At 51.4% G+C, this 18,300-nt stretch overlaps 4 long non-coding RNA genes across 4 annotated transcripts; all 4 read left to right on the top strand.

Annotated features, from left to right (window-relative positions):
- Window positions 1-1,541: 1,541 nt before the first annotated feature.
- LOC135292843 (uncharacterized) lies at window positions 1,542-2,505 on the top strand. The gene is made up of 3 exons (XR_010355011.1): window positions 1,542-1,672; window positions 1,783-1,972; window positions 2,247-2,505. It is a non-coding gene; the product is annotated as an uncharacterized LOC135292843 (long non-coding RNA).
- A 3,483-nt stretch (window positions 2,506-5,988) lies between these two features.
- On the top strand, window positions 5,989-6,953 carry LOC135292840 (uncharacterized). The gene is made up of 3 exons (XR_010355008.1): window positions 5,989-6,103; window positions 6,214-6,403; window positions 6,678-6,953. It is a non-coding gene; the product is annotated as an uncharacterized LOC135292840 (long non-coding RNA).
- Window positions 6,954-10,434: 3,481 nt separating this feature from the next.
- On the top strand, window positions 10,435-11,370 carry LOC135292838 (uncharacterized). The gene is made up of 3 exons (XR_010355006.1): window positions 10,435-10,552; window positions 10,663-10,852; window positions 11,115-11,370. It is a non-coding gene; the product is annotated as an uncharacterized LOC135292838 (long non-coding RNA).
- A 4,927-nt stretch (window positions 11,371-16,297) lies between these two features.
- Window positions 16,298-17,237, top strand: LOC135292841 (uncharacterized). Its single transcript, XR_010355009.1, has 3 exons — window positions 16,298-16,425; window positions 16,536-16,725; window positions 16,988-17,237. It is a non-coding gene; the product is annotated as an uncharacterized LOC135292841 (long non-coding RNA).
- The last annotated feature ends 1,063 nt before the right edge of the window (window positions 17,238-18,300 follow it).

Genomic DNA, 18,300 nt, shown 5'->3' with positions numbered 1-18,300 from the left:
GGACCAGAATTTAAGGTTCACATTGCAATCTCCCTATCTCTTTACTTTCAGGCCACCCAAGCCTCCACCCACTACTAAATTAGCTAAAGTCAAAGGATGCTGTCTTTTGTTGCCACTGCAGCAGGAAGCTGGATGCTCCTCACTATGCCACATGCCTTCAGCTGGCTGGTTCCACAGCCAAGCCACAATTTCTTGCCCATAGCCACGCATGTCAACCTCTTCTCACATAGGGACTCAGTATACCAGAGCGTCCAGCTGCTCACAGATCAAGTCAACAAGATCCAGACGAAAGACAACAACGACTGGCTCACTGGACTTTTGAAAGACTGGGACACGAAAGGCTGGCTTTCACCTTTAGTCAAGACTGTTTTGTGGGCTTTGTTTCTGGTATTCATTGTCTTGGTTATTCTATCCAGTTTTGCTCAACGCATGCAGAAGTCCATGGCAGAAGCCTTCATTCCTGAAAACAAAAAGGGGGCAGTTGTGGAGGCCCAGGGGCCTGCCATTGAACTGTAATACCTTAGGGCAAAGGGGACCAAGGTGAAACAGAGAAACCCCTCTGAATGCAAGGCTCTCACCCATGGCCACTTGCAGCCTCTTGCAATCTGCAGGTTTTGTTGCTATCACCCACTTCAACTGCCATTTTTTCCTTATATCGACTCTCCAGAGAATGTTCTTCCCTCTCTTCTCCCCTCCTTCGCCCCTTCGCCCTCCAATATAAAACCCTCATTCCCCAGCCTCATTTTCTCTCTGGCCCTGGACCCTCTGCATGGCAATGCACAGCGTTTGGAGTTCCACACAAAGACCCATCTCTGGCCTCATTCATCAGCACTTGAAGCAAGTGTGCTCCGGCCTCTGGGAGTGCAGCTCGCTCACACGGGCTCACTGTGGACACGCCGCAATCACACAGTCATTGAGTGCACCAGAGAACCTGGCCTCTAATAAAAGGCATGAATGCCACAAATCACCCAACCCAATGCCTTGCATGTCTCTACTTTTTCCTTCTTCTCTCATCTCTCATGTCACTTTCCCCATTTCCTCTCTCTGCCAGCTTGGCTTCTCTCTCTCCTGGCTGCAGCTTCAGCCACATGTGTGACACTGCAGGAACAGCCTGACCCACAGGGAAGTGGGAGAGGACTCTTTGTCAGCAACTGAAGTCACAGAACAAGGGCGAATGGGATGAAACTGCAAGAGCTGGAATCCATTCCATGATGGCAAGAAGTTCTTTCCTGTCAGGGTGCTTGTCCCTGACACAGGGACCAGCGCAGAGAGGCTGTGCATGCCCCATGCCCATCAACATCCAAGGCCAGCTTGGACAGGGGCCGCAGCAACCTGCTGTGCTGGGAGGCTGCTCAGCTTGGAACCAGATGATCTTTAGGGTCCCTTCCTAGCCAAACCATTCAAGGATTTCATCATTCCACCATTCCCACCTCCCAGTGTGGAGCGGCCCTGAAACTTCTGTGACATCACAGCTCCCACAGTGTTCCAGGTGGAACGTCCAGCACCTGGAAACCACCACAGCAGACACTCTGCCTGCTGCCAGCGCTCAGTTGGCGCTCGCTCTGCGCTCTGCCCGTCAGCACTCAGCTGTTGCTGCTGCTGCCTGGCCTTTTCCTGCTGCCTGCTCTGGAGCACCAATCCCAGCAGGATGAGCACTGCTGCACCAGTGGAGGTACTGTGCCATTCCAGGGAGGGGGCAGCCTGCTTGAGCAGGCTGCAGCCACGTGGCAATGGATGGTGTGGGACAGGAACCCCACTGTGACATTGTGCTGTCTCTTGCAGACTAACAGAGACACTGTGGAGGAGATGCAAGTGGACATGGTGATGAATGAGGAAGAAAGGATGCAGGTGGATGTGGAAGACCAGGTTGAGGAGATGGAAGTTGATGAGGAGGATGACATCGAGGAGATGGAAGTGGATGAGAAGGATGAGGAGGAGCCCATGGTCCTTGGATGAAGATGGAGCCCCACAAGTAAGACAGGCAGATGGTCCCCATGCCCTGCCCACAGACACAGTGGCTGCCCTGACACCAGGCTGGGGCTGGGCTGGATGGCCCCGCTCAGGGACACGCTGCCCGCAGGGGGCCTGGATTGTGCTGCCACAAGCACCAGCCCTGGCCTGCCCTGCACTTGCCTGGGGCCACACCAGCCCTGCCAGTCCTGTCCCAGCTCCTGTGGCCCAGCTCCCAGCCCAGCTGGGCCCAGGGCTGGCAGCAGACTCCAGCTTTGCTTCTCTCTTCCTTCCAGGACTGCTGGAGATGACGGCCGTACCTATTACACCTGTGTATATATGTTTGAAAAGTTAGGATATTTTTGTAAATATGTTCTTAGGTTAGTAGTTCTCTGTAAATATGTTTTGAAGATTGTTAGTCCATAGGATCCCATGTAAATAAATCCTGTAGATTGTTATTGTGGTTGTTGTTGTTGTTATAAGGATTGTTGTAATGAAAGGTGTTCTGTAAATCCTAGAGTTTGGCAATCTTTGGCAAATAAATACGGCTTCTTTTTAAAACCTCACTTCTCTTTGTCATTCCTTTGGGCACAGGCAGCGTTTGCACAGTTGGGATTTCCACTTGTTCCGGGATCCCGGGGCTGGAGCTCCCTGGGGCTGCTGCCACGGCCACCCCGCGGCTGGGGCTCCCTGTGCACAGGGGGTCCCACTGACACCACTGCTGCCGCTGGCCACTGCTGCTGCTCCTGGGCTGGGGCACAGCCGCGTCCCCAAGAGCTGAGCTCTCACCAGCACAGAGGGGGCTCTCACTGCACTGGCCCCTGCAGCCATGCCACCAAAGCAAGGCAGGAAACTTTCAGCCACCCTTCCTGCTGCAGCCACAGCCACTCCTGGCTCCAGAGCCGCCATCAGCCCACAGGGATGCAAAATCCACCTGCCCGCTCTCAAGGCCTTGACAGCCTTGGCAACTGTGGCACCTGCATCTGGGCTGCTGCAGGGGCTGATGTTTAAGCCTTGCAGCCTCCAAAGGCTCCGGGCTCTGCTTCCCACCCTGCTCTGCACTGCCCTGCCTCCGCGTTGCTCAAGAGACAAAAGCCAAGCCAGGGGATCCTCACCCTGCCCAAATTGCTGAATTGACTGCAGTACTTAGGACCTTCTCCACTTTCAGAGAACCTATTCGTTTGATCACTGATTCGGCACATGTCTATGGCCTAGTGCAGCGGGCTGAAAATTCCATTTTCAAAGACATTTCTAACCCCAACTAGAGCATTTGCTTTCAGCATTCATTTCTCTTTTGTCCCACAGACAACACCCACGCTATATCATGCACACAAGGCCTCATACCACCCTTCCTGGGTTCATAGTAGGCAATGCTACAGCAGATGCCCCAGCAAGGGTTGTCCAAACTTCCCCACGGAATGTTTTTGAACAGGCTAGGATCCGCCACCACTTCCACCATCAAAACATTCCTGCACCGCTCAGCATCTTTAAAATTACCCAAGATCCATGGCAAACACCTGCCCAAATTGTCAGCAACGTGCCTTTGCTTCTGTCAGAGCTGCACTCAATCCAAGAGGACTAAAGACTCTCCAGATCGGGCAATCTCACATCACACACCAAGCCCCTTTTGGGAGACTAAAATACATCCCCGTCTCAATCCACACCGACAACGCTGCGGTTTTCGCCTTTGCCCATGCTGGTGAGAAATCAAAAGATGCTATAAAACGTTCCTTTTTAGCCTTTTCCACCTTCCCTGTTCCACAGGAAATTAAAACTGATCATGGTCCTGCTTATACCTCCCACTGATTCCAACCGTTTTCTGACCAGTGGGCTACAAAACATGTCACAGCCATACCACACTCTGCCACAGGACAGTCCATCGTCCAGAGGGCCCACTCTTCCATCCAAAGGATCCTTGATCAACAGAGACAGGGAGTCCACATAGTATCTCCCATTGAGAGCCTGGCCAAGGCCCTTGATGTGCTCAACTTTTTCAACACCTCATTTATGGAGCCAACTCCCCCAGTCATCAGGCATTTTGCATTTCATGTCACTGCAGGCCAGTGAAAAGAAAAGCCACCTGTCTTGATCAAAGACCCTGAATCCAAACAAATTATGGGCCCTTTCCCATTCATTACTTGGGGGAGAGGATATGCTTGTGTCTCTACAGCAGCACGCCCAAGACGCATCCCAGCAAAAAACATAAAACTCTTCTGCCAATGGCCAGGAAACACCACAGCCACCATCAGAAAAACAGAACAAAAGCCTAAGATAGACAGCAGCAGCCTGCAAAAGAAGAAGAAGGACAGAAGAAGATCTCCTAAGCAGTGTGGACCACACACACCAACACCAAGAGAGCTCAGACACCACTAACTGCAATATCCCGCTTAACAATTGGAAAAACTGTATTCTAGCCTTGATATTTGATTCTTCTAATAAGCTGACTTCAAACCCTTGCCTTACAGAAGAGAAAGTTTAGTGGGACCAGAATTTAAGGTTCACATTGCAATCTCCCTATCTCTTTACTTTCAGGCCACCCAAGCCTCCACCCACTACTAAATTAGCTAAAGTCAAAGGATGCTGTCTTTTGTTGCCACTGCAGCAGGAAGCTGGATGCTCCTCACTATGCCACATGCCTTCAGCTGGCTGGTTCCACAGCCAAGCCACAATTTCTTGCCCATGGCCACGCTTGTCAACCTCTTCTCACATAAGGACTCAGTATACCAGAGCGGCCAGCTGCTCACAGATCAAATCAACAAGATCCAGACAAAAGGCAACAACGACTGGCTCACTGGACTTTTGAAAGACTGGGACATGAAAGGCTGGCTTTCACCTTTAGTTAAGACTGTTTTGTGGGCTTTGTTTCTGGTATTCATAGTCTTGGTTATTCTATCCAGTTTTGCTCAACGCATGCAGAAGTCCATGGCAGAAGCCTTCATTCCTGAAAACAAAAAGGGGGCAGTTGTGGAGACCCAGGGGCCTGCCATTGAACTGTAATACCTTAGGGCAAAGGGGACCAAGGTGAAACAGAGAAACCCCTCTGAATGCAAGGCTCTCACCCATGGCCACTTGCAGCCTCTTGCAATCCGCAGGTTTTGTTGCTATCACCCACTTCAACTGCCATTTTTTCCTTAGATCTACTCTCCAGACAATGTTCTTCCCTCTCTTCTCCCCTCCTTCGCCCCTTCGCCCTCCAATATAAAACCCTCATTCCCCAGCCTCATTTTCTCTCTGGCCCTGGACCCTCTTCATGGCAATGCACAGCGTTTGGGGTTCCACACAAAGACCCATCTCTGGCCTCATTCATCAACACTTGAAGCAAGTGTGCTCCGGCCTCTGGGAGTGCAGCTCGCTCACACGGGCTCACTGTGGACACGCCGCAATCACACAGTCATTGAGTGCACCAGAGAACCTGGCCTCTAATAAAAGGCATGAATGCCACAAATCACCCAACCCAATGCCTTGCATGTCTCTACTTTTTCCTTCTCCTCTCATCTCTCATGTCACTTTCCCCATTTCCTCTCTCTGCCAGCTTGGCTTCTCTCTCTCCTGGCTGCAGCTTCAGCCACATGTGTGACACTGCAGGAACAGCCTGACCCACAGGGAAGTGGGAGAGGACTCTTTGTCAGCAACTGAAGTCACAGAACAAGGGCGAATGGGATGAAACTGCAAGAGCTGGAATCCATTCCATGATGGCAAGAAGTTCTTTCCTGTCAGGGTGCTTGTCCCTGACACAGGGACCAGCGCAGAGAGGCTGTGCATGCCCCATGCCCATCAACATCCAAGTCCAGCTTGGACAGGGGCCGCAGCAACCTGCTGTGCTGGGAGGCTGCTCAGCTTGGAACCAGATGATCTTTAGGGTCCCTTCCAAGCCAAACCATTCAAGGATTTCATCATTCTACCATTCCCACCTCCCAGTGTGGAGCGGCCCTGAAACTTCTGTGACATCACAGCTCCCACAGTGTTCCAGGTGGAACGTCCAGCACCTGGAAACCACCACAGCAGACACTCTGCCTGCTGCCAGCGCTCAGTTGGCGCTCGCTCTGCGCTCTGCCCGTCAGCACTCAGCTGTTGCTGCTGCTGCCTGGGCTTTTCCTGCTGCCTGCTCTGGAGCACCAACCCCAGCAGGATGAGCACTGCTGCGCCAGTGGAGGTACTGTGCCATTCCAGGGAGGAGGCAGCCTGCTTGAGCAGGCTGCAGCCATGTAGGAATGGATGGTGTGGGACAGGAACCCCACTGTGAGATTGTGCTGTCTCTTGCAGACTAACAGAGACACTGTGGTGGCGATGGAAGTGGACATGGTGCTGAATGAGGAAGAAAGGATGCAGGTGGATGTGGAAGACCAGGTTGAGGAGATGGAAGTTGATGAGGAGGATGACATCGAGGAGATGGAAGTGGATGAGAAGGATGAGGAGGAGCCCATGGTCCTTGGATGAAGATGGAGCCCCACAAGTAAGACAGGCAGATGGTCCCCATGCCCTGCCCACAGACACAGTGGCTGCCCTGACGCCAGGCTGGGGCTGGGCTGGATGGCCCCGCTCAGGGACACGCTGCCCGCAGGGGGCCTGGATTGTGCTGCCACAAGCACCAGCCCTGGCTTGCCCTGCACTTGCCTGGGGCCACACCAGTCCTGCCAGCCCTGTCCCAGCTCCTGTGGCCCAGCTCCCAGCCCAGCTGGGCCCAGGGCTGGCAGCAGACTCCAGCTTTGCTTCTCTCTTCCTTCCAGGACTGCTGGAGATGATGGCCGTACCTATTACACCTGTGTATATATGTTTGAATAGTTAGGATATTTTTGCAAATATGTTCTTAGGTTAGTAGTTCTCTGTAAATATGTTTTGAAGATTGTTAGTCCATAGTATCCCATGGAAATAAATCCTGTAGATTGTTACTGTTGTTGTTGTTGTTGTTGTTGTTATAAGGATTGTTGTAATGAAAGGTGTTCTGTAAATCCTAGAGTTTGGCAATCTTTGGCAAATAAATACGGCTTCTTTTTAAAACCTCACTTCTCTTTGTCATTCCTTTGGGCACAGGCAGCGTTTGCACAGTTGGGATTCCACTTGTTCCGGGATCCCGGGGCTGGAGCTCCCTGGGGCTTCTGCCACGGCCACCCCGCGGCTGGGGGTCCCTGTGCACAGGGGTCCCACTGACACCACTGCTGCCGCTGGCCACTGCTGCTGCTCCTGGGCTGGGGCACAGCCGCGTCCCCAAGAGCTGAGCTCTCACCAGCACAGAGGGGGCTCTCACTGCACTGGCCCCTGCAGCCATGCCACCAAAGCAAGGCAGGAAACTTTCAGCCACCCTTCCTGCTGCAGCCACAGCCACTCCTGGCTCCAGAGCCGCCATCAGCCCACAGGGATGCAAAATCCACCTGCCCGCTCTCAAGGCCTTGACAGCCTTGGCAACTGTGGCACCTGCATCTGGGCTGCTGCAGGGGCTGATGTTTAAGGCTTGCAGCCTCCAAAGGCTCCGGGCTCTGCTTCCCACCCTGCTCTGCACTGCCCTGGGCCCGCATTGCTCAAGAGACAAAAGCCAAGCCAGGGGATCCTCACCCTGCCCAAATTGCTGAATTGACTGCAGTCCTTAGGACCTTCTCCACTTTCAAAGAACCTCTTCCTTTGATCACTGATTCGGCAGATGTCTATGGCCTAGTGCAGCAGGCTGAAAATTCCATTTTCAAAGACATTTCTAACCCCAACTAGAGCATTTGCTTTCCCCTTTCATTTCTCTTCTGTCCCACAGACAACACCCACGCTATATCATGCACACAAGGCCTCATACCACCCTTCCTGGGTTCATAGTAGGCAATGTTAGAGCAGATGCCCCAGCAAGGGTTGTCCAATCTTCCCCACGGAATGTTTTTGAACAGGCTAGGATCCGCCACCACTTCCACCATCAAAACATTCCTGCACCGCTCAGCATCTTTAAAATTACCCAAGATCCATGGCAAACACCTGCCCAAATTGTCAGCAACGTGCCTTTGCTTCTGTCAGAGCTGCACTCAATCCAAGAGGACTAAAGACTCTCCAGATCGGGCAATCTCACATCACACACCAAGCCCCTTTTGGGAGACTAAAATACATCCCCGTCTCAATCCACACCGACAACGCTGCGGTTTTCGCCTTTGCCCATGCTGGTGAAAAATCAAAAGATGCTATAAAACGTTCCTTTTTAGCCTTTTCCACCTTCCCTGTTCCACAGGAAATTAAAACTGATCATGGTCCTGCTTATACCTCCCACTGATTCCAACCATTTTCTGACCAGTGGGCTACAAAACATATCACAGCCATACCACACTCTGCCACAGGACAGTCCATCGTCCAGAGGGCCCACTCTTCCATCCAAAGGATCCTTGATCAACAGAGACAGGGAGTCCACATAGTATCTCCCATTGAGAGCCTGGCCAAGGCCCTTGATGTGCTCAACTTTTTCAACACCTCATTTATGGAGCCAACACCCCCAGTCATCAGGCATTTTGCATTTCATGTCACTGCGGGCCAGTGAAAAGAAAAGCCACCTGTCTTGATCAAAGACCCTGAATCCAAACAAATTATGGGCCCTTTCCCATTCATTACTTGGGGGAGAGGATATGCTTGTGTCTCTACAGCAGCACGCCCAAGACGGATCCCAGCAAAAAACATAAAACCCTTCTGCCAATGGCCAGGCAAACACCACAGCCACCATCAGAAGAACAGAATGAAAGCCTAAGAGAGACAGCAGCAGCCTGGAAAAGAAGAAGAAGAAGGACAGAAGAAGATCTCCTAAGCAGTGTGGACCACACAGACCAACACCAAGAGAGCTCAGACACCACTAACCGGGATATACCGCTTAACAATTGGAAAAACTGTATTCTAGCCATGATATTGGATTCTTCTAATAAGCTGACTTCAAACCCTTGCCTTACCGAAGAGAAAGTTTAGTGGGACCAGAATTTCAGTTTCACATTGCAATCTCCCTATCTCTATACTTTCAGGCAACCCAAGCCTCCACCCACTACTAAATTAGCTAAAGTCAAAGGATGCTGTCTTTTGTTGCCACTGCAGCAGGAAGCTGGATGCTCCTCACTATGCCGCATGCCTTCGCATGGGTGGTTCCACAGCCAAGCCACAATTTCTTGCCCATGGCCACGCATGTCAACCTCTTCTCACATAGGGACTCAGTATACCAGAGCGGCCAGCTGCTCACAGATCAAATCAATAAGATCCAGACAAAAGGCAACAACGACTGGCTCACTGGACTTTTGAAAGACTGGGGCACAAAAGGCTGGCTTTCATCTTTAGTTAAGACTGTTTTGTGGGCTTTGTTTCTGGTATTCATTGTCTTGGTTATTCTATCCAGTTTTGCTCAACGCATGCAGAAGTCCATGGCAGAAGCCTTCATTCTTGAAAACAAAAAGGGGGCACTTGTGGAGACCCAGGGGCCTGCCATTGAACTGTAATACCTTAGGGCAAAGGGGACCAAGGTGAAACAGAGAAACCCCTCTGAATGCAAGGCTCTCACCCATGGCCACTTGCAGCCTCTTGCAATCCGCAGGTTTTGTTGCTATCACCCACTTCAACTGCCATTTTTTCCTTAGATCTACTCTCCAGACAATGTTCTCCTCTCTCTTCTCCCCTGCTGGTCCTGGCTTCACCCCTTCTCCCCCCCGAATGAAACCCTCAGACCCCAGCCTCATTTTCTCTCCGTCCCTGGACCCTCTTCATGGCAATGCACAGCGTTTGGAGTTCCACACAAAGACCCATCTCTGGCCTCATTCATCAGCACTTGAAGCAAGTGTGCTCCGGCCTCTGGGAGTGCAGCTCGCTCACACGGGCTCACTGTGGACACGCCGCAATCACACAGTCATTGAGTGCACCAGAGAACCTGGCCTCTAATAAAAGGCATGAATGCCACAGCCCACCCAACCCAATGCCTTGCATGTCTCTACTTTTTCCTTCTCCTCTCATCTCTCATGTCACTTTCCCCATTTCCTCTCTCTGCCAGCTTGGCTTCTCTCTCTCCTGGCTGCAGCTTCAGCCACATGTGTGACACTGCAGGAACAGCCTGACCCACAGGGAAGTGGGAGAGGACTCTTTGTCAGCAACTGAAGTCACAGAACAAGGGGGAATGGGATCAAACTGCAAGAGCTGGAATCCATTCCATGATGGCAAGAAGTTCTTTCCTGTCAGGGTGCTTGTCCCTGACACAGGGACCAGCGCAGAGAGGCTGTGCATACCCCATGCCCGCCAACATCCAAGGCCAGCTTGGACAGGGGCCGCAGCAACCTGCTGTGCTGCGAGGCTGCTCAGCTTGGAACCAGATGATCCTTAGGGTCCCTTCCAGGCCAAACCATTCAAGGATTTCATCATTCCACCATGCCCATCTCCCAGTGTGGAGCGGCCCTGAAACTTCTGTGACATCACAGCTCCCACAGCGTTCCAGGTGGAACGTCCAGCACCTGGAAACCACCACAGCAGACACTCTGCCTGCTGCCAGCGCTCAGTTGGCGCTCGCTCTGCACTCTGCCCGTCAGCACTCAGCTGTTGCTGCTGCTGCCTGGCCTTTTCCTGCTGCCTGCTCTGGAGCACCAATCCCAGCAGGATGAGCACTGCTGCGCCAGTGGAGGTACTGTGCCATTCCAGGGAGGAGGCAGCCTGCTTGAGCAGGCTGCAGCCATGTGGGAATGGATGGTGTGGGACAGGAACCCCACTGTGAGATTGTGCTGTCTCTTGCAGACTAACAGAGACACTGTGGTGGCGATGGAAGTGGACATAGTGCTGAATGAGGAAGAGATGATGGAGGTGGACGTGGAAGACCAGGTTGAGGAGATGGAAGTTGATGAGGAGGATGACATCGAGGCGATGGAAGTGGATGAGAAGGATGAGGAGGAGCCCATGGTCCTTGGATGAAGATGGAGCCCCACAAGTAAGACAGGCAGATGCTCCCCATGCCCTGCCCACAGACACAGTGGCTGCCCTGGCGCCAGGCTGGGGCTGGGCTGGATGGCCCCGCTCAGGGACACGCTGCCCGCAGGGGGCCTGGATTGTGCTGCCACAAGCACCAGCCCTGGCCTGCCCTGCACTTGCCTGGGGCCACACCAGCCCTGCCAGCCCTGTCCCAGCTCCTGGGGCCCAGCTGGGCCCAGTGCTGGCAGCTGACTCCAGCTTTGCTTCTTTCTTCCTTCCAGGACTGATGCAGATGATGGCTGTAGATATTACGGCGGTGTAGATATGTTTGAAAAGTTAGGATATTTTTGTAAATATGTTCTTAGGTTAGTAGTTCTTTGTAAATATGTTTTGAAGATTGTTACTCCATAGGATCCCATGGAAATATGTGCAATAGATTGTTGTTGTTGTTGTTATGAGGATTGTTGTAATGAAATGTGTTCTGTAAATCCTCGTGTTTACCGATGTTCAGCAAATAAATAATGATTCTTTATAAAACTTCACTTCTCTTTCTCATTCCTTTGGGCACTGTCAGAACCCCGGACCTCCCCCTGACCATCCTAAATGATTCCAGCCCCAGCCAGGGGGCTTTAAATCCCTGGCAGGGGGTTCAGAGACCCTGGCATGTAGCCAAAGACCCCTGGGCCTTTGAATTTAACCCATAAAGCATGTTACCACCTTTATGTCAAGAATTAAAAGTCACAACAATTTAGATAGTCTAGTAATAGTAATCACAAAGTGAACGGAAAACATTTAGAGCACTGTAGACAGAGGTTTTGAACCTTGTACGAAAGAGTTTGGTGTTATCTACATAGATAGAAAAATTTGGGTGTACCCAGTCCTTCCTCTTTCTTCTCGCTAGCATCCATATGAAAGACGATATTACCATTCACATATTGGTTTCAAGTAGAAAGTCACTATCTAACTTAAGTAATAGCTATTAAAACATTCTTGTAAACATAGTATAGTCAGGTTTTAATATAAAAGATAACACCAACCCAAGAGGCAAAAAGAGTACCTTAAGCTGACCTGCTGAACAAACCTCAGCAGGCCAGCAAAAAATGTTTTAGACAAAATATAAAAATCAACCTTAAGAGAGTGAAGCACATACTTCTCAACTCTTCCTTCGACAGCTAAGTTAGAGAAAAAGAGACTTCTAACGTACCTCGAAATCCCCTCAACCAAAGAAAACCCAAGAGGCACAGGCAGCGTTTGCACAGTTGGGATTTCCACTTGCTCCGGGATCCCGGGGCTGGAGCTCCCTGGGGCTGCTGCCACGGCCACCCCGCGGCTGGGGCTCCCTGTGCACAGGGGGTCCCACTGACACCACTGCTGCCGCTGGCCACTGCTGCTGCTCCTGGGCTGGGGCACAGCCGCGTCCCCAAGAGCTGAGCTCTCACCAGCACAGAGGGGGCTCTCACTGCACTGGCCCCTGCAGCCATGCCACCAAAGCAAGGCAGGAAACTTTCAGCCACCCTTCCTGCTGCAGCCACAGCCACTCCTGGCTCCAGAGCCGCCATCAGCCCACAGGGATGCAAAATCCACCTGCCCGCTCTCAAGGCCTTGACAGCCTTGGCAACTGTGGCACCTGCATCTGGGCTGCTGCAGGGGCTGATGTTTAAGGCTTGCAGCCTCCAAAGGCTCCGGGCTCTGCTTCCCACCCTGCTCTGCACTGCCCTGGGCCCGCATTGCTCAAGAGACAAAAGCCAAGCCAGGGGATCCTCACCCTGCCCAAATTGCTGAATTGACTGCAGTCCTTAGGACCTTCTCCACTTTCAAAGAACCTCTTCCTTTGATCACGGATTCGGCACATGTCTATGACCTAGTGCAGCGGGCCGAAAATTCCATTTTCAAAGACATTTCTAACCCCAACTAGAGCATTTGCTTTCCCCTTTCATTTCTCTTCTGTCCCACAGACAACACCCACACTATATCATGCACACAAGGTCTCATACCACCCTTCCTGCATTTATAGTAGGCAATGCTAGAGCAGATGCCTCAGCAATGCTTCTCCAAACCTCCCTACGGAATCTTTCTGACCAGGCTAGGATCCGCCACCACTTCTACCATCAAAACATTCCTGCACCGCTCAGCATCTTTAAAATTACCCAAGATCAGGCAAGATTCATGGCAGCCACCTGCCCAAATTGTCAGCAACGTGCCTTTGCTTCTGTCAGAGCTGCACTCAATCCAAGAGGACTAAAGACTCTCCAGATCGGGCAATCTCACATCACACACCAAGCCCCTTTTGGGAGACTAAAATACATCCCCGTCTCAATCCACACCGACAACGCTGCGGTTTCTGCCCCTGCCCATGCTGCTGAAAAATCAAAAGATGCTATAAAACGTTCCTTTTTAGCCTTTTCCACCTTCCCTGTTCCACAGGAAATTAAAACTGATCATGGTCCTGCTTATACCTCCCACTGATTCCAACCATTTTCTGACCAGTGGGCTACAAAACATGTCACAGCCATACCACACTCTGCCACAGGACAGTCCATAGTCCAGAGGGCCCACTCTTCCATCCAAAGGATCCTTGATCAACAGAGACAGGGAGTCCACATAGTATCTCCCATTGGAGGCCAAGGCCCTTGATGTGCTCAACTTTTTCAACAACTCCCCCAGTCATCAGGCATTTTATATTTAATTGGCAGCCCAATAAAAAGAAAAGCCACCTGTGTTGATCAAAGACCCTGAATCCAAAGAAATTATGGGCCCTTTCCCATTCATTACTTGGGAGGGAGGATATGCTTGTGTCTCTACAGCAGCAGGCCCAAGACGCATCCCAGCAAAAAACATAAAACTCTTCTGCCAATGGCCAGGCAAACACCACAGCCACCATCAGAAAAACAGAACAAAAGCCTAAGAGAGACAGCAGCAGCCTGCAAAAGAAGAAGAAGAAGGACAGAAGAAGATCTCCTAAGCAGTGTGGACCGCACACACCAACACCAAGAGAGCTCAGACACCACTAACTGCGATATCCCGCTTAACAATTGGAAAAACTGTATTCTAGCCTTGATATTTGATTCTTCTAATAAGCTGACTTCAAACCCTTGCCTTACAGAAGAGAAAGTTTAGTGGGACCAGAATTTAAGGTTCACATTGCAATCTCCCTATCTCTTTACTTTCAGGCCACCCAAGCCTCCACCCACTAGTAAATTAGCTAAAGTCAAAGGATGCTGTCCTTTCTTGCCAGTGCAGCAGGAAGCTGGATGCTCCTAACTATGCCGCATGCCTTCGCATGGGTGGTTCCACAGCCAAGCCACAATTTCTTGCCCATGGCCACACATGTCAACCTCTTCTCACATAGGGACTCAGTATACCAGAGCGGCCAGCTGCTCACAGATCAAATCAATAAGATCCAGACAAAAGGCAACAACGACTGGCTCACTGGACTGTTGAAAGACTGGGGCATGAAAGGCTGGCTTTCATCTTTACGTCCAACAATATGAAGTCTAATAAGTCTAAGTGCCGTGTTCTGCATTTTGGCCACAAAAATCCCCTACAGCGTTACAGGCTGGGGACGGTGTGGCTGGATAGTGTTCAGGCAGAAAGGGACCTGGGGGTGCTGGTTGACAGCCGATTGGATATGAGCCAGCAATGTGCCTTGGTGGCCAAGAAGGCCAACGGCATCCTGGCCTGCATTAGGACTTGTGTGAGCAGCAGGAGCAGGGAGGTCATTCTCCCCCTGTACTCGGCACTGGTGAGGCCACATCTTGAGTACTGTGTCCAGTTCTGGGCCCCTCAATTTAGGAAGGATATTGAGATACTTGAGCGTGTCCAGAGGAGAGCAACGAGGCTGGTGAGGGGCTTGGAAAACAAGCCCTACGAGGAACATTTGAGGGAGCTGGGGTTGTTTAGCCTGGAGAAGAGGAGGCTTAGAGGTGACCTTATTGCTCTCTACAACTTCCTGAAGGGAGGTTGTAGACAGGTGGGGGTCGGTCTCTTCCACCGGGCAGCAACTGACAGAACAAGGGGACACAGTCTCAAGCTACGTCAGGGAAGGTATAGGTTAGATATTAGGAAAAAAATTTTCACTGAAAGAATAATAAAGCACTGGAACTGTCTTCCCAGGGAGGTGGTGGAATCACCATCACTGGATGTGTTTAAAAAAAGACTGGACATGCCACTTGGTGCTATAGTCTAGTTGAGATGTTAGGGCATAGGTTGGACTTGATGATCTTAGGGGTCTCTTCCAAACTCATGTTTCTGTGATTCTGTGATTTAGTCAAGACTGTTTTGTGGGCTTTGTTTCTTGTATTCATTGTCTTGGTTATTCTATCCAGTTTTGCTCAACGCTTGCAAAAGTCCATGGCAGAAGCCTTCATTCTTGAAAACAAAAAGGGGGCACTTGTGGAGGCCCAGGGGCCTCTCATTGCAACTGTAATACCTTAGGGCAAAGGGGACCAAGGTGAAACAGAGAAACCCCTCTGAATGCAAGGCTCTCACCCATGGCCACTTGCAGCCTCTTGCAATCCGCAGGTTTTGTTGCTATCACCCACTTCAACTGCCATTTTTTCCTTAGATCTACTCTCCAGACAATGTTCTCCTCTCTCTTCTCCCCTGCTGGTCCTGGCTTCACCCCTTCTCCCCCCCGAATGAAACCCTCAGACCCCAGCCTCATTTTCTCTCTGGCCCTGGACCCTCTTCATGGCAATGCACAGCGTTTGGGGTTCCACACAAAGACCCATCTCTGGCCTCATTCATCAGCACTTGAAGCAAGTGTGCTCCGGCCTCTGGGAGTGCAGCTCGCTCACACGGGCTCACTGTGGACACGCCGCAATCACACAGTCATTGAGTGCACCAGAGAACCTGGCCTCTAATAAAAGGCAGGAATCCCGCAGCCCACCCAACCCAATGCCTTGCATGACTCTACATTTTCCTTCTTCTCTCATCTCTCATGTCACTTTCCCCATTTCCTCTCTCTGCCAGCTTGGCTTCTCTCTCTCCTGGCTGCAGCTTCAGCCACATGTGTGACACTGCAGGAACAGCCTGACCCACAGGGAAGTGGGAGAGGACTCTTTGTCAGCAACTGAAGTCACAGAACAAGGGGGAATGGGATGAAACTGCAAGAGCTGGAATCCATTCCATGATGGCAAGAAGTTCTTTCCTGTCAGGGTGCTTGTCCCTGACACAGGGACCAGCGCAGAGAGGCTGTGCATACCCCATGCCCACCAACATCCAAGGCCAGATTGGACAGGGGCCGCAGCAACCTGCTGTGCTGGGAGGCTGCTCAGCTTGCAACCAGATGATCTTTAGTGTCCCTTCCAAGCCAAACCATTCAAGGATTTCATCATTCCACCATGCCCACCTCCCAGTGTGGAGCGGCCCTGAAACTTCTGTGACATCACAGCTCCCACAGCGTTCCAGGTGGAACGTCCAGCACCTGGAAACCACCACAGCAGACACTCTGCCTGCTGCCAGCGCTCAGTTGGCGCTCGCTCTGCGCTCTGCCCGTCAGCACTCAGCTGTTGCTGCTGCTGCCTGGGCTTTTCCTGCTGCCTGCTCTGGAGCACCAACCCTAGCAGGATGAGCACTGCTGCGCCAGTGGAGGTACTGTGCCATTCCAGGGAGGAGGCAGCCTGCTTGAGCAGGCTGCAGCCATGTGGGAATGGATGGTGTGGGACAGGAACCCCACTGTGAGATTGTGCTGTCTCTTGCAGACTAACAGAGACACTGTGGTGGCGATGGAAGTGGACATGGTGCTGAATGAGGAAGAGATGATGGAGGTGGACATGGAAGACCAGGTTGAGGAGATGGAAGTTGATGAGGAGGATGACATCGAGGCGATGGAAGTGGATGAGAAGGATGAGGAGGAGCCCATGGTCCTTGGATGAAGATGGAGCCCCACAAGTAAGACAGGCAGATGCTCCCCATGCCCTGCCCACAGACACAGTGGCTGCCCTGGCGCCAGGCTGGGGCTGGGCTGGATGGCCCCGCTCAGGGACACGCTGCCCGCAGGGGGCCTGGATTGTGCTGCCACAAGCACCAGCCCTGGCCTGCCCTGCACTTGCCTGGGGCCACACCAGCCCTGCCAGCCCTGTCCCAGCTCCTGGGGCCCAGCTGGGCCCAGTGCTGGCAGCTGACTCCAGCTTTGCTTCTTTCTTCCTTCCAGGACTGATGCAGATGATGGCTGTAGATATTACGGCGGTGTAGATATGTTTGAAAAGTTAGGATATTTTTGTAAATATGTTCTTAGGTTAGTAGTTCTTTGTAAATATGTTTTGAAGATTGTTACTCCATAGGATCCCATGGAAATATGTGCAGTAGATTGTTGTTGTTGTTGTTATGAGGATTGTTGTAATGAAATGTGTTCTGTAAATCCTCGTGTTTGCCGATGTTCAGCAAATAAATAATGATTCTTTATAAAACTTCACTTCTCTTTCTCATTCCTTTGGGCACTGTCAGAACCCCGGACCTCCCCCTGACCATCCTAAATGATTCCAGCCCCAGCCAGGGGGCTTTAAATCCCTGGCAGGGGGTTCAGAGACCCTGGCATGTAGCCAAAGACCCCTGGGCCTTTGAATTTAACCCATAAAGCATGTTACCACCTTTATGTCAAGAATTAAAAGTCACAACAATTTAGATAGTCTAGTAATAGTAATCACAAAGTGAACGGAAAACATTTAGAGCACTGTAGACAGAGGTTTTGAACCTTGTACGAAAGAGTTTGGTGTTATCTACATAGATAGAAAAATTTGGGTGTACCCAGTCCTTCCTCTTTCTTCTCGCTAGCATCCATATGAAAGACGATATTACCATTCACATATTGGTTTCAAGTAGAAAGTCACTATCTAACTTAAGTAATAGCTATTAAAACATTCTTGTAAACATAGTATAGTCAGGTTTTAATATAAAAGATAACACCAACCCAAGAGGCAAAAAGAGTACCTTAAGCTGACCTGCTGAACAAACCTCAGCAGGCCAGCAAAAAATGTTTTAGACAAAATATAAAAATCAACCTTAAGAGAGTGAAGCACATACTTCTCAACTCTTCCTTCGACAGCTAAGTTAGAGAAAAAGAGACTTCTAACGTACCTCGAAATCCCCTCAACCAAAGAAAACCCAAGAGGCACAGGCAGCGTTTGCACAGTTGGGATTTCCACTTGCTCCGGGATCCCGGGGCTGGAGCTCCCTGGGGCTGCTGCCACGGCCACCCCGCGGCTGGGGCTCCCTGTGCACAGGGGGTCCCACTGACACCACTGCTGCCGCTGGCCACTGCTGCTGCTCCTGGGCTGGGGCACAGCCGCGTCCCCAAGAGCTGAGCTCTCACCAGCACAGAGGGGGCTCTCACTGCACTGGCCCCTGCAGCCATGCCACCAAAGCAAGGCAGGAAACTTTCAGCCACCCTTCCTGCTGCAGCCACAGCCACTCCTGGCTCCAGAGCCGCCATCAGCCCACAGGGATGCAAAATCCACCTGCCCGCTC

This window comes from Passer domesticus, unplaced genomic scaffold (assembly GCF_036417665.1).
Source record: "Passer domesticus isolate bPasDom1 unplaced genomic scaffold, bPasDom1.hap1 HAP1_SCAFFOLD_51, whole genome shotgun sequence".
In the NCBI taxonomy this organism is placed as follows: Eukaryota; Metazoa; Chordata; class Aves; order Passeriformes; family Passeridae; genus Passer; species Passer domesticus.
This window is presented reverse-complemented; position numbering and strand designations above follow the sequence as displayed.